This window comes from Gopherus evgoodei, chromosome 1 (assembly GCF_007399415.2).
Source record: "Gopherus evgoodei ecotype Sinaloan lineage chromosome 1, rGopEvg1_v1.p, whole genome shotgun sequence".
NCBI classification, from domain to species: Eukaryota; Metazoa; Chordata; order Testudines; family Testudinidae; genus Gopherus; species Gopherus evgoodei.
Genome location: NC_044322.1, coordinates 234,210,529 through 234,226,524, shown reverse-complemented (window position 1 = coordinate 234,226,524; position 15,996 = coordinate 234,210,529). Strand labels below are relative to the sequence as shown.

The following is a 15,996-nucleotide window of genomic DNA, read 5'->3' as shown; positions in this document are numbered from 1 at the left end:
ATATACATCTATCAGCAAAAACAGAATATGAAAATGTTTCTTATGTTGCCTATGGCTGAGTTAATATTGCTCAAGGGGATTTAGACTTTCATATTTCCTGGGTTTTGTGTGTTTAAACGTTCAATTTTAACATTGCATTGATTCTGGAGATATTTATTGGCTGTTTTTTCTTTGGTTTAGGACTGTGTCTTTTCAGCATTTCACAGGCTCTCATTTTCTGGCTGTAGTAGAGCAAAAAGAATGGTTTGATGTTTGGAACCTAGTTAATTTTATGGCCCATTTTCACAAGATCAGCTTTGATTCCCTCCACCACCCTTTATTCTAGACTCAATTATCAGTAAGGTTTAGTGAGCAGAAACACTGGAAGTATTATGGGAAGAAATCTAATCAATGCAGCTCTAAGGGACAGTCCTTCAGAATCCTCCCTAGTGGCTATGAGCCAGACTGGAGGTTACTATGAGGTTACTCTGTCTGATTTTAACCAAAATACCCATCTACTTCTGAAAAGACTGACGGCAGTCTAGTACATGTGTAACAGAAGCCTCATTAATATAAGCTCCCAGTATATAGACACCTGTTATGTTAGCCCCCAGCACAGAGCCTGTGCTTCCTATTTTAAACACTTTGCATGTCCGTCTACATTCCCTTCTGTCTGCAGTTGCTGTAGTGTGGTACTGCAAAGCAGCTTGTATGTGATACCTCCAGGGAATGTAGAAGGGGGCTAAATAAAGTGGTAGCAAACAGATGTCAGTGGACCTTGCCAAACCCTAATTTTCAAGTCAGATAGTTTGAAAGCTTCATTGACTAACCCAGACTTTATGATTCAAAAGAAACCTCATAAATGCATAGTGCCTTATTAAGTATGGATTTCTCTGACATGCCTGCTCCTTTATCAGGTGTCCTTGCAGGAAATGGCGTTGACATAAACTTGTATGGCAGATTTAGCCTGTTAACTATTTACTCATCTAATTGGCAAAATAATCATTATTATTATTTTCCTGTTTCTGCATATGATCAATTTAATTCCTCCAAACAGTGAGAAGCCTTTGTAAAATACAGCCTTTAAGGCTGTTCTATCATTCAGCTATGAGCACTACAAATCATTCAACAGTAACATTACTCCAAAGTAAACTTTTCTCCCTTTTGTAAAATATTTGTTCAGTACATTCCAGAACTGGGTTTAACTCAGAAAAATCCATATGTCTCCCCCTTTTTATAAAAAAAAGAGGTTCTAGAATAATATTTGGTTACAGTATTGTGGGGTACAACTGCTGACTCAAAACAAAGGGAACAAAATCCTAGATGAACCCACTGACTCATCTTTCCTTTCTTTCTTTCTAGTGTCTAGCTCCCTTTCCCTGACTAGCATGGCGGGGATAATTTATGTAAGTACTGTTAGCACCATGAATATAGTACCACGCTGTAGATTGCATGCAGGAGTAACGGCAGGAGTTAGCACAGGTCTCAGGAAAAACAAATTGTTCCCACTGGTCACAGAAACAGTGCTCAGTCCCTGTTAACAACCGGGCCCAAACATACTTGGGAATTAGCCTGGTTTTAATCGCAGTCTGGAGAGAGCCTTCCAGTACGCTCCCGTTGCAAATAGTAATCAGCAGGCATTGCTTGCTGCGCGATTGTGCAGGTCCTGTTACATCTGCATATAACTAACATTCTGAAAGGAGACGTGTCTGCAATTATATTAGCAGTTTTAAAGTTAGTCTCACAACCCACACGAAATACTGTTATGTTCTATTTCTGTTTCCAAAGCCTTTTTCATGAAAATGTATCATGCAGTGGGTATCCTAACACTAGATATTGATGAATAACAATAGCCAGCATTTGTAAAGATTGTAAATCAGAAGGAGAGAGAGTGAAAATACCTAGCTAGCTGCATTATAGTCATTAGTGTTACATTATTGATAGTTGCTGTGTTTTGTGTGCACTTGCACGGCTGCAGCATGCCATAGTGATTTGTGACACGTACAGGGTTTGGGACTTTTTTTTTGAATTAAGAGGTTATTATATTGGTTCAATTCCCTACTCACCTGCTGGGTGACTTCGGACAAGTCTCTTCCTTCCCAGAGTCTCAGTTTCCCCATCTGTAGAAATAGGTATAGTGACCTCCATTGTAAAAGCACTTTGAGAGCTAAAGATGAAAAGCACTATGTAAGAGTAAGGTGGTGGTATTTTACTTGTTATACAAAACACTTAGGGCCAGATTCTCAATTGGTTTCAATCGATGTAGTTCTATTGTTGTCAATGGACTTGTGCTGATTTACATCAGCTAAGGCTCTGGCCCATAGAGGATGGCTACAACTTGCTAATTTACTACATGACACTAACTATATAGCTACAAAAAGCCATGCAGCTTTGGTGGTACAATTACTTGCTCAATAAGTAGTGTCTGAAATTGATACAATTATGACACTACTGTGTAACTTTTCAAAGTATTATGCAAGGATCTTATCCAAGTTACTCCTTAATGTCATGGGAAGTCATGTAGTTAAATCCACACACTCTACTTTGAAAGTTTACCTCCACCAGATCCTTCTTTTATATCTATAGAGAACTGTACCATTCTGAGTATATTTGAAAGAGATTCTATCTGAGATGGAAGGCATTCCCTCCTTTGTGACATGGTCTGTGTGGAATGATTTGGGGACATCCGCAGTAGGCTACGGCCATCGCTCAGAGGCCATATGTCTCCACAGTTGCTCTAGCCCTCATCCCCCCAACCCTGGAAGTGTGGCTCCAGCTTCCTCTGGGGACGGGAGGGCAGGGAGAAATGAATTCACAGGAAAAAAAATAGCTGAGCTCCAGGTTGTATTATCAATTTGTCAGAATCTCTGTGGGTCCGGGGGAAGGGGAAAGGAGAAACAACATACAGCCTTCTAATCCCCCTCGGACCACACTGTTTCTGCCATCTTCCCCAGCGTGCTCTGTGGGATCTGCAGTGGAAGAGGATGGTGCTGTTCCTTGCCATTCCCCTATCCATCTAGGATGAAGAAGATTTGTGTGTGAAGTGACCCTCTGCATATGGATCTGAGGGATAATCCTACCCAGTAGAATTATCATTGTTTTAATGGTATTGCCTGTAGTTATAGTACTGTTACAGAGAAATAATTCATTTGGGGCATTTTTTTAGTAGCTGTGGCCATATGCTGGTCTTTGTAGTGAAAATTTGCTGAAAGTGTTAACATAATCCACAAAATATTATAAAACTGAGCTGTGAAAGTTCAGGCTTACCTGAAAAAATGTCTGTAGTAACTGGCCACAGGCTGGCTAACTGAAAAGATAAAACCATTACAGAAGACAAACGTCCTGCCGATACCATGGTGCCGGGGAGATATGGAGCCCTGCAGCACAATTCATCGAGTAGAATTTGTAATAAGGTACTTTAGGAGACAGAAATGTACAGCACATTTTGCCAAGTACCTTGCAGCCTGAGATTAAGCCCACACATCTCAGCCATTTGCAAATGATCTCTTTATGCGTATACATTTATAGTTTGCCACCCCAGGGAGTGGATTTTTGCTGATAGCAAGTTTAATATTGCTAAAAGCTGTATTAATTTATCTCAGTTTTTTGTAGTAACTTACTGCATTTTCCCATGGTGCCATGCATGTGACTTTGCTTCAACATCTCCCATGTTACATCAGACCAAACCCCACTTTTTCAGAGTTTGCATTTATTTTGAGAATCTTGTGTGTGGAACCATTTTTGTGTTGTAAATTGAGATGACGGCATACCAGACAGGAAGTTTAAGTGTTTGTACTGAATTTCAAGGAATGGTTTTTGGTAAGTTTTTACATTTTTCAGCATGAATATCTTTGGAACATATGGGCCTGTATTATTACCCTTTATCACCATTTTGCAGGAATTACCACAGATCAGGCCCATTCCTAATTTCTATTCAAGCAAATTCTGGAAGAGAAGGGATGCCTCTTTGTTTAAACTCTAGGGATAAAAATTTCAAACGCATTTAAGTAACTTAAGAGCTTAAGTCTCATTTTGAAAATGACTTTAACCTAAGTCCTATTAACTTTCAATAAGAATTAGTCTCTTAAGTGCCTCATTCAATTTTGAAAATGGGACATAACGTCCTAAGCCGTGTAAGTGCTTTTGCAAATTTTACACTAGAACTGGACATCATAATATATGGATTCTCTTCCCATTTCATTCATAGACTTAATGTGTGGGCTTCAGCAAGTCATTCTTAACTTCTCCATGCCTTAGTTCCTCGCTGAAAAATATGGAAAATAATACCTAACTAAGACTGTAATCCTGCAAAGACTTATACATGTGCTAAACTTTACCCACTGTGAGTAGTGCTATTCTAGTCAGTTAGGCTGTTTATTGTGCATATAGGGAAGCACATGTGTAAGCCTTTGCAGACTCGAAGCCATAGGTGGTGGTCATTAAAAAGTGAGGGTTTCTAGTAGTTACCATATGTAGTATCTGTGATTCCAGAGTTATACTTAGAATGGGAAATATTTATGGTAACTTGGCAAATGTTGATTTTAATAGCTCCTACTGTACCTCCCAGGGACGTTTTGATGGCTATTTGCAAAGTGCTGAAGATCCTCAGATGGTAAATGCTATAAAATCACAAAGTAGTAGTATTTATTATTATGTTGGTTTTATAAAATCTTTTTTGCACCACTAATTTTGGACCACTAATCCTTGAATCCTTTTAAACAGAATGTTGCTGGGTTTTATAGTGAAAATTTGCAGAAAGTGTTATAAAATTGAGCTGTGAAAGTTCAGGCTTACCATGAGAGAAAAAAATGTCTGTAGTAACCAGCCATGGGCTGGCTGACTGAAAAGATAAAATCAGTTCAGAACAAAAAAGTCCTGCCGATACCGTGATGCAGGGGAGATATGGAGCCCTGCAGCACAATTCGTTTAGCAGAATTTGTAATAAGGTACTTTAGAAGACAGAAATGTCTTTGCTTCAACATCTCCATGTTGCATCAGACCAAAACCCACTTTTTCAGAGCTTGCATTTATTTTGACGATCTTTTGCATGTAACCATTTTTGTGTTGTAAATGAGATGTGCACATACCAGAGAGGAAATCGAAGAGTATAGATACTGGATGGGATTTTCAAAAGCACCTGGTCTGAGCACCAGCCTCACACTGTTGTGGTTGAAGTCAGTGGGGTGAATTCCCATTGGCTTCAATGGGAGCAGAGTTAAAACTTTTGAAAATCCACCCAGTATAATTAACTTTAAATAGAAAAAGTGATAAAGGTTTGTTTGGTATCAGAAGTGCCTTTCCTTTTGCTTTGTTTTCATGGGATTAATAGGCCTTTATAAAAATGTGCATGAATTACATAATTTCCTTTTTTTTTATTGTTGTTGTTGTTATATTAATGAAACCTAGCATGTAGTTAGTGTGTTACTTGTTAGTCAGTTGGAAGATATGCACTGAGTCACCTTTTTAATGGTCATTTTTTCCTTTGTTATTAAGCCATCATCTAGCAATATGACAAACCATAAATTAGCAGAGTATTAACTCTTAACCACATTCCCGATGAGTAAAAGTTACTGTTTCATGATTGTTCCAGCATCTATTCATCACATTTTGCTCATAATCATGACAGAGCAAAAAGACCCAGCAAGCATGATATAGCAAACGGTATCTAGTGCAGGAATGATTGTTATCCCATGGCAGTGAGAGTCTCTGTCCTAAATATAAGACCCAGTTCTGTGAGCCCCATCTCTTTCAAAAAATACCATGGGATCTTTAATTCCCATAGTGTTAAGGACTTTGTCTAAATGTCTCATCCAACAAATGTTTATATGCCCTATGCAAATGAGAGAATAAGTGTTGTGCTCCTTTCATGTGGATGCTATTACAGCTTACAGGTAGCTTTGTAAATGGGGGGAAATATTTTTAAAATATCTAATTACAATAGGTATATGGAACTAGTCCTATTCTGTGACTGTCTACAAGAATCCGATTACATTTGAAATATTCCTGTGACACACTGGACTTTAAAGCAGGTTAGCATAACCCAGGTTATCATTCTGAATAAACTTCCAGAGAGAAACATTTCCTGGCAATGAAACACTAACACCAACTATTTTTCATTCTTTATAAGTATTTGCTGGTGGTTATAGATCTCAAGATTTTCCAATGAAGGAGATGGCTAGGAAGATATTCTTTGGACTATCATCACAAAGTTTAAACCAGCACATCAGATGGCATGGATAGGATACTTGGAATGTATGAGTGAGAACAAAAATATCAAAAATCCACAGGAAAAAAAATCCCACCAACCTAGTAGATGGGGGAGGGAGAATGTGTTAAGGCTGTGAAAATTAGCACTGTGGTGCGTTTATGGTTCACTTTAAACATCAACATTCTGCATGGGAAAGGAAAAATAACGAATGTAAAAGTGAGACAGAAGGGTTCCACCTTTTAAGGGTCAGTTGAGGAATACTGTATAAGTTGAAAAATACTGGTCTTGGTGGGAAGCCCTTATAAAACAGTTTCATGCTGCTTTTCAAGGAGTCAAATGGAAACAGTAGTGGGGGTTTGTTGTTTTTGCATCAATTAGAAAATCATAGTTTCTCTTTTCAGACTCTTTTCTCTCCACACAGTGAATGTTCTGTGGTCACAAAACAATGAAGCATTGGTACACTGCCTCATTGCGTGTTGTGGGATAGGCATACAATCTAACTGGCATTCTGCATTATGCTGCTGTCACAAACTGTAAAACTGACTTATATGTGCTGAGCTATCATGGAAGAGCCGGTTCTGATCGAGTTAGAACATGCTTTTTCGCTTGAAGCAGATTTCCTTGTCCGAGCATGGCCTTGGCCCCAGAAACACATAGCTGTTTTGTTTTGTTTTTGTTTTTTATGAAACACTATGCTTCTCAAATAGACTTTGAAAACAAACAAATAAACAAACAAAAAAGGTTTTGTTTCAGACTTTTCTTTTAAGTCATCATACACTACAAAGAGCACAACTATTCTCTGACACTGTACACTTGAACTAGACTTTAGCACATTCCCATTCTAGGAACGGGCATTTCGTTCCAATTTGCTTTGTAGAAGCTAGTCATTTTTTATTTTTATAACAATCTTTACCACGCTGGTTATCCAAGTGAAAAATGGCTACCATCAGGGCTGCAATGTGCAATGCAAGGTGATACCTATTTAGCATATATTATATTTTATCTCTCCCCTTCTTCATATGTTCCAGCCACAAAGAGGCCATTTCAAATCTTTGCCCATTACAAAAGGTAAATGCGTAGTCATTTGGGTTGTGTTTTTAAGGTTTGGGAGAAAGAGGGGTTGCTGCAAAAATTGAGATAATCCTGTAAACAACCTGTGAAGAACAGTAAAGAAATATTTATGCTCTACATTGTTTGAATTAGTTTATTTTAAAGTCAAAAATAGATTCCCTAACTTCTGAGCAAAAGCCTGTATCTGATGTACACAATTCCCACGGGCGAGGGAATTGTGAGCACCCATAGGAGAGCAAATTTTGTCTATATTTGATTTGAATGGTAAGTCTACTTAGTGTTAGTAGTGGCATAATTCTCCTCTGATTAATTATGCTGTCACTTTTCTTGGTCCCTTTGCTTTACTTTCTTGCCAGGCTTAGTGTAGGAGCTGATGTAAGAGGCTAAGAAATTAAACATTCCCCACCCTATCTTTGGCCTGCTTCAGGGAAGGGGTAGGGGGATATTTCCTGGTGCCCTTGCCTTTCTTATTTTCTTGTTACAAACAAAGGGAGCTTCCTGTTTTATTTTCTTTCCTGGTTCATTCCTTGATAAAACAAAAATAAACCTCCTCCTCCTCTCATTTCCCTCCCATGGTACCCAGCACATTCCATCTTTCTCTTGGTAAAACTATAAAGACAAATAGGTGCAAACATAGCTCTTTTGCACATGCCCCTAATACATGGAATGTAATCAAGAAATAGCTCTGGCCTGAATGGTGATCTGTAGCACTTGGCAAGTTTCACTAAAATCTGCATTTTCTGCTTGGATCTCTGCTTACACAGTCATCAGTTTATCCCCAAAAGACTTTTTACAAATACTGATTTAAAAAAACACTGGGGAAATATTAAAATACTTTGAAAATTGCCTATGATCTACCTTAGAGAAACTTTTCATGCAAGGGGGGAATTGAACAGACTCAGGCCCTGATCTTCTAAAGATTTATACAAGGTTTAAGTTTACAGACTGTGGAAAGTCTCAGTAGGACTATTGTGAGTGCATATAGTAAGCATGTGCATAAGTCTTTGCAGAATTGGTGCCTTAGAAGGTACTGTATTCTCTACAAACCTGGGACTCATGCATAGGAAAAATTTGAGCCCTGCAAGGTATATACCTGATACCCTTTCCTACAGCAGGGATACCTGAACTGTGCTAGTCAGAAATGCATATAGTACCTATGAGAGAGAAAACATATATCAATATAACTCTAGAGGAAAAGTCTGCCCTCACTAACATCTCCCTCTCTCTCACTCACTCACACACTCACTCTCTGTTTGTTTTTCCCTGCTGGATTGTATATATACGGGAGATACTGAAAGGATATGAATACTCTCTTCTGTATAAATGTTCATTTTAAAAATGCCTCTTTGGGGCCGAACTGATCAATTGGCCCAGATACTTCTCAGATATGACTTTAAGAATGGAACAAACACAAATAAAAATCCAAGAAATTCATAAGCTTGCATGCAAAAGCTTGCAGAATTTAGACTCTCAATGATAAGAAGGTTTCTTTCATCTTTTCACCTCCAAAATTATTTACTCCATTTAAGTTAAAATTCCACATTGATTTCCACTCTCAGCCATTAATCCTGAAGCTGAAGTTTAGTTTTTTTTTGGTACAATGGATTAGTGAAGAGCCACCAACTAACTGTGGGGCTTTGGCTAAAAATTAAATATGTCTCTCTTCAATACCATAATGTGCAGATATTAAATAAACAGAATAAGTTATTGTGTTAAATACTTGGTCTGCATACTGTGTATTAATTATTGGGATTTTTTCCTTGAACAAATTGTTTAGCTGTCTGGCTTGTCTCTGTATTTCTTTTGTTTTTATCTAGTCTCAGTATGTGTCACTTTCATGTCTCAGATACTATAGTTGATACGCCGTTGCTCTTTGCCTAGTACAGCATCCTGTTTTTTCCACATTGTTCACATAATTCCCATTGAAGAAGGTAATATTTCTTGAACAATAAGATTCGTTTACCTTGAGAAACAATACATTTTGATGTGCACCAAGGCCCCAGTTCAGAAAGCACACGTTTATGTTGGGTTCAATGGGACTTAAGCACATGCTTTACTGAATAGAGATGCTTTCCTGAATCAGGAAACAAAAGAATGAATCCTGTGTTTATTGTTACAAACATTCTGATGGTTTCAACAAAAATATCTGGCCATCTCTATTATACTACTAGGAATGTAAAAGTAAGGAGTGGATTTTTGGTTTTTAGTTTTTCATTTTATGCCTAAAATTCTGAAAGAGAAATTAAAGGCCTGATCATGAGAATACTTTCACATATGAGTAAATCTACTCTCATGTATTTGTAGTGTTGTCCCCTACTTCAATAACATGGCAATCTCAAACCCATGCCTATGAAATCTTTATAGGAAACTACACCAACATATACCCTCTCTGTACTTATTTAGTGTAGTTAAGGTGGAAGAGTTTCTTTATCGGTGATATCTCATCCCCATGTTGCTTCAGAGTATCAGCCTCTGGATTCTCTGTGTGCACATGGCTGACTAAGGCTGATCAGCTGATTCCCACCTCAGTTTTGGAGACCATTCTATCCTATTTTTAAAAATACACAAATTGTATACATCCTGCTGTTCCATGGGGCAAACAGATACATTGGCACATTTTACAGTGTGTTAAATATTTAAATAGGAAGCAGAGTATCATGTTTGCCAGAAGGAAGGAGGGGAGGAGCTGATCTGACCGGAGAAACAAAGTAAAAATTTGCTATTAAGATGGCAAGCCTATGAGAAGAATAAGTCAGTGGGTTCTAGTACCTAAGTGGACTACAGATACAACAATAAAAGAGGTCAGTCAAAGGAAAGAAGTGGGAGATTCACCGCCGTGCACTTTAAGCAGGGGGAAGGGTGGAGGGAGTTGTCTGGCTGGCCGGGAGCAGAGGGCAATGCTTTCTGGCTTGGGGGAGGGGAGGAGATGTAAAACTGCTGGAAAAGCAGTCAGCATGATGGATGACTCACCACCAAGGAATGAGGGGTCTAGGAATGAGCCTGAACCTGCACCCTCCCCTCATTCACTCAGAACAGGCAGGGCAGCACCCACCCTCCCTCTCTATTTAGGTCACAAATATGGAAGGCGTTTAGCTATATTTGCTTGGGCATTATATTAGCCGCCCAGTTAATTTTTCCTTTACCACCATATTGGCCAGGTGCTGTGTGTGTGGGGTGGGGGTGGGGGGTTCGCCTTCCTCGCAGCAGGTTCAGGTGGGCACTGTTCATACACAGCATGACAGGCGGTAGGCCATATCTTGCAACTCTTTATTTAAGGGTATAGCGGATGTTCAATGCAGGTACTCCATAAATTGAAGCACAAAAGAATGGATAAATGGCTTGGAAAAGGAATTAAGGAGAGGTGATTGGTAATTGAGCAAGCTGGGGGCAGTTGGAGACTCCTCCGATTGGTACAGCAGGGACCCAACCCCCCATCATTATAGTCCACCCTAACCCCTCCTATGAGCAGGGTTGGTCGGTAAGGGAGTTGCTGGAGGAACCTGGATGAAAAGGGGGGGTGGAGCTGGTGGAAGCCCCTCCCCCCCAGAATTGGCTGGAATTGGTAAAGTCCCGGCAAGGGAATTGCTGGAGGGACCTGGATGAACAGTGGGGGAGCTGGTGAAAGCTCCCCTCCGACACACACAAATTGGCTGGAATCGGAGGGTCCTGGCAGTGGATCTGCTGAAGGGACATGAATGGAAAGCGCAGGGGCGGAGGAAGCTGAAAAAAGCACTCCCCCCCCCTCGGTGAATTATGGGGGTTTTCACCTGCACTGCACATTTTATCCGCCTGGTTAGTCCCAGACATCTAATAATAAAGTTGCAGCCTGATTAAACCCATATCTAATGTCTCCTGTCATTCTTTCGGCATAGCCAGACAACTACCAAGATAACTCATGGAATGGAAAGAGCAATAATGAAACAGGTGAAGCAAAACTGGAATAGAGAGCTTGGAAGGTTTTCGGGGGGGGGAAAGCTTAAAAAAACATAACATGCCTGATATCTTTGCAGAAACTGAGATGAGGAATGTGGGGTTTGATATAGATATGAAACCACATCTGATAACAAAGCATGTGAGAGAACATGATGTAAAAAATTGGCCAAAATGGCTTTGAAAAAGATTTGGCAGTTTTAGAACAGATGCATTTTTAGAACAGATATTCTGCTAAAGGAAAAATTACCATGTTTCTCTCTTCTGAAAAGATGTAAGTGTGGAGAAATACGAGAGAAACGCTAAATGAACAAGCATAGCGGAAACCTTGTCATGGTGTTTGTCTGGATGTCTCCCTGTTAAAGGCAGTTCCCAGTGATGGAAGTGTATAAAAGGGATATCTGGGCTGAAAATCTGATCATAAAGGACTTTCCAAGAGGAGTCAGTTGTATTCTGACTGCTTTAGGATACAGAATGGAGCTCCTAAAGGCAGGAAACATGGATGAAATTTTGGCCCTATTGAAATCATTATGAGTTTTACAATTTACTTCCATGGAACCAGGATTTCACTACATCTCTTTGCTCCCTGTAAATTACCTTACACCACTCTAGTATTAAATACAATTATAAAATAACAGCACAGTTATCTGATATGTACATCAAAATATGTTCATCCTCCTGAATGAAACAAAGTCAGACCTGGTGCAATGCCATGGACTTAAATGGAGATGTGTCTACTTACAGAACGTCTGGATTTGTCTCAAAGTGTTTAGTACCTAGGTCATCTCAGTCACCTGATTTTAGATTATATAGAAAGAATCTGGAATGTGTGAAAGCAGCAGGTGTGTGTAATGATGTCATGTTAGTTGGGACTAATTACACTAATGCAGGGCTATCACAGTTTCTTGGTTTGACAGAAATGAAAATAATTAATTAATTTACAAATCTGTAGATTCATGTAGGTCTCTCTAGTTTAAATGTAGTGGTACTCTAGTGTAGACAGGGAATTAGAAAATTGACTTCTCTAAAGAGCTGTCTCTATTAGAGGATCATACTGTAGACACCTGCTTGGAAGTGTCTAGTGGATAGGATACTGAGGTAGGATTCAAGTGCCTTGGGTTCAGTCCCTGCTCTGCCATGCTGTGTGATGAGGGCCATATGAGAGCCAAGATAGAAAGAGATGTCTCCCATTTGCAGGGATTTGGGTATGTAATTGTGGACATACAGAGTAGCATTACTGGGGGCAGGGGAAAGTTGAAAAAAAAATTGAAAAAAATGATTTTCAGAAAAGGGAACAGCAGAGTTAAGCAGAGTGAACATCGGAACCTATAACATGTGGATAATCTATGGAATACAACATAGTGAAAAGAGGAAGAATGGAATAGCACATTCTCTTCCTTGGGATGACCCAGCGTAATCGTACACAGAGCTTTATTTTACATTGCTGCTGGAGCGTTGTGTGGTCACCCCAAATGCAGGAGAATAAAAACATTTCACTTTTCAACATGCAACACGTTTGTATTTATGTATATAATTAGTGAATTATATAGGTAGATATAATGAAAGCCCATTCAGAAGTGTCATCCACAAATAACAATATCACAAGCTACTGAGAATATTATGACATATTGCTGAACAGTACATATAATCATTTATACAGGCTGCATCATTGAATTCTCTTGCTTGTTTGATTAACCTGACTGCAGTTCCTTTTATTTTTTATTTTGTGTATTCCAATGTATAATGAAAGTTTGTTTTTTAAAGGTTAAAAACAAGTTATCCATGCTGATAACAGGAAGGACTGATTGGGACATTTTTTTCTGGTTGTGATTTAAAAAAAACTTCTTAGCTGCAAAAGTACAAGAGACTTGAGATTTTTTGGGGGGGTTTTTTTGAGTCTTTCAGAGTTTATAGCAGCTAAATTCAATAGTTTTAGAAAATTCAAATCACAGTGCTTCATTTAGGGTAAAATATGTGCCTGTGTGGAGGGCCAGACCAAGGCCTATGCATCATTTTTCCCACTTAAAGCCTTCAAAATGGGATTTAAGTGATGAGTCGATCTTGTGCTGGAACAAATTTCACACATGCGGAAAACATTACTGAAAGGTCTGCATTTAACAATTCTATCGATGTTTTTCAGCCTTTTTCCTCCCAGTGATATTCAAATGTTGTTCTTTTTTCTTTTCTTTTCTAAACAGGAAGTGTGACATAGTGCGAATCTGTGTCTAGCTATCTATGGAAATTTCACTAATAGAAATTTAAAAAAATGAAAGAAGTTCGACTGGTCTTCTGTACGGAGGAATTGACAAGGTATGCATGACAATCACACTGCAGATGAATTTCTTGCAATTGCATAGACATTCATAGTGGATAATTTCCAGCAATCAAGTGCAAAAACGATTTTGGCAGCATCTCAAAAACCTCTGAACTTTTGCTTCAGTCTTATTCATCAAGGCACTCATATTTTGGCTGATTGCCAAAGTGGGCATCCATATATATCTTTAAATTAATGATCATTTTAAAGTATTAATTTTCTGGTTTTATAGGTAATAATGGCAGTTGTGTAGACCAAAAAGACAACACCTCATCACATTCATCACTGAGGCTGCAAAATAATCATATTGTGAGTTCCACTAAATCAGTGTGATTGTGTTGTATTTTGACAGACTCTCTCCAGTGAATATTATTTCTTTGTCTCATTTGTATTCTTTACAAACAGGCATGCTTCTGAGACCTCTTGCTATAAAATGTTCTGCATTGTTTAATAAGGAGTACTGTGATCCTGCAAATCTGCCATCTTAGGAGCACAAAACAGCATTTCTAACAAGATGTATCTCTCAAATTAATAACAATAATAGGAATATGTTGCATTTACATAGTCGCTTCTGAAGCTCTCAAGGGGCTTTACAAACATTAGAGTGAAAACAGACCTTAGGCAAAGAGGAGCTAACACAAGGCTATGCACCACTGAAGTTCTACTTAAGCTTTGAGGTTTAAGTGGGACTTCAGTGCTGCATAGGCCTTGTTTTGGCCATCTGCACAATAGCGAATTTTAACCCATTAATAAATTAAACCTCATAACACCTCTGTGAGGTAGGGAAGTAGCTATCCCCATTTAACGAATGGTAAAAATGAGGCCCAGGGTGGTTAAGTAACTAGCTCTAAGTATGCAGGAAGTACATAACAGAGCCAGGAAGGGAACTCATATTTCCTGACCCACTATCCAGTCCTTTAGACAGAAGACCATTCTTACCATCCTGCTTTAGTGACTGTTTCACTGCACTTAGTGAGGTCTTCATTCCATCATAGATGGAATGTGCATATTATCAGCTCTCCATTCTCCTGTACATAGCATTAACAGCAAAAAGACATAATACTCTCAGCAAGTGTGAAGGCTGGATCACACTTCTCCAACAAGAAAAACTTAAGATATACAATGTAAAAGAGCACCATAAACAGCGTCTTGATAAATTGAGCAACTTAACCCTAAAATGTCGGTAGAAATGTCATTTAATATGATCTCTCTCTCACTGCATAATGTGATGGGGAAACTACATAAATCTTTTCCCAGTGTATCCTTCTGTAAATACAAGAACTGCCAGTAATGAATTATTGTAGGCTTTGCTTTTGTATGCCTGCTGTATCTTTCTTTTGATTCTCCTTACAAAATTCAGGTAATATATTGCTGCTTTCATTCAAAAAACAAAGCAGAAGCTATCTTCTCAAATGAAAGGAAATGTTCTGTTTCTACTGGAAAATATCTTTTTACTATATATTAAATAACTACTGCTGTTTTTTAAAAGCCTCACTCGTCAAACAGATTGCAATATATAGCAATAAATTGTAGATAATTCCTCTTCCCTATACTCAGGGCTGTTTCTTTCTCCACCAGTTGTGCAAATAGTGTTCCTAGGGGTTTTGAGGTCATGCTAGCAGAGGACATTTTATTTTCAATATAGAGAGATAGATGGAACTTCATTTTAAGACAAAGCTAATGATAAATAGTAACGGATGAAACCAAGTGTTAATGCAGTACTGCCCAGGAATGAATGTGCATATTAAATTTTGATGCAACGCTACCATTAGAATTTCAATAAATGTTGACTTAGTGACTTCATGGAGTAGGAATAACAAGCTGAATATCATGATTTGTTTACAGAAATAGTTGTTGTTTGCTGATCAGAAGATATTTGGAGACATTATGCTGAACCTCAGACATTCATGAGGGATGAATTTACGCTGAAAGAATAGTTTGAGTATAGACTTGTTATGCCAGTATTAACGTCTCAAAGCCAGGATCTGAATTTCATCAGTAAGCGGCTTGTGGCTATCAATGAACAGCTCCTGAATTTCAGTGAGGGGATGAAACCACCCTTCTGTCTTGAAGTCTCAGATTTGTATTTCTCTATTTACTTTATCACTTACATACCTAAAAGTGAAACAAACACATTGAGACAGATGCAAGGCAAAGGACCATTAGGCCCAGTTGAGGAAGGGAGCACAAAGGGGCCCTTTGCACTCCCCCAATCCTAAAGCCAACCTTCCAAGCGCAGTCTAGAGCAAACTAACACTGCTGTGGGAGTCCTACTCCTATGAATCTATCTGAGCCCTCAGGATCAGGGCTCCTCTCCTATAGAGCCTAAGGGGTGTATAGAATTGCAGCTCCCTACCTGTAAAATTGAGGAGCAGGGCAAAATTTGGATGGCAGGAGTTTGCACACTTATTTTAGTGCCTAAAACTGGCCCTAAGACTTATACATGGTCATGAAGGAAATCTGTGGTAGAATTGGTCTCGTGACCGCAGGTGTC

The 15,996-nt window shown here is 38.8% G+C and overlaps 1 long non-coding RNA gene across 11 annotated transcripts in view; it reads left to right on the top strand.

Moving 5' to 3' along the window:
* The window catches only part of LOC115637939, a 351,855-nt gene that overhangs the window by 319,743 nt on the left and 16,116 nt on the right, over positions 1-15,996 (top strand). For 8 of the 11 annotated variants that reach the window (XR_003997376.1, XR_003997380.1, XR_003997377.1 and 5 more), the window contains one exon: positions 13,387-13,498. The exons of 2 other annotated variants lie outside the window; for them this stretch is intronic. This is a non-coding gene — a long non-coding RNA (uncharacterized LOC115637939). Of the gene's footprint in view, positions 1-13,386; positions 13,499-13,734; positions 13,812-15,996 lie in introns of all 11 variants that reach the window. One more of the 11 variants, XR_003997370.1, reaches the window with a different exon arrangement.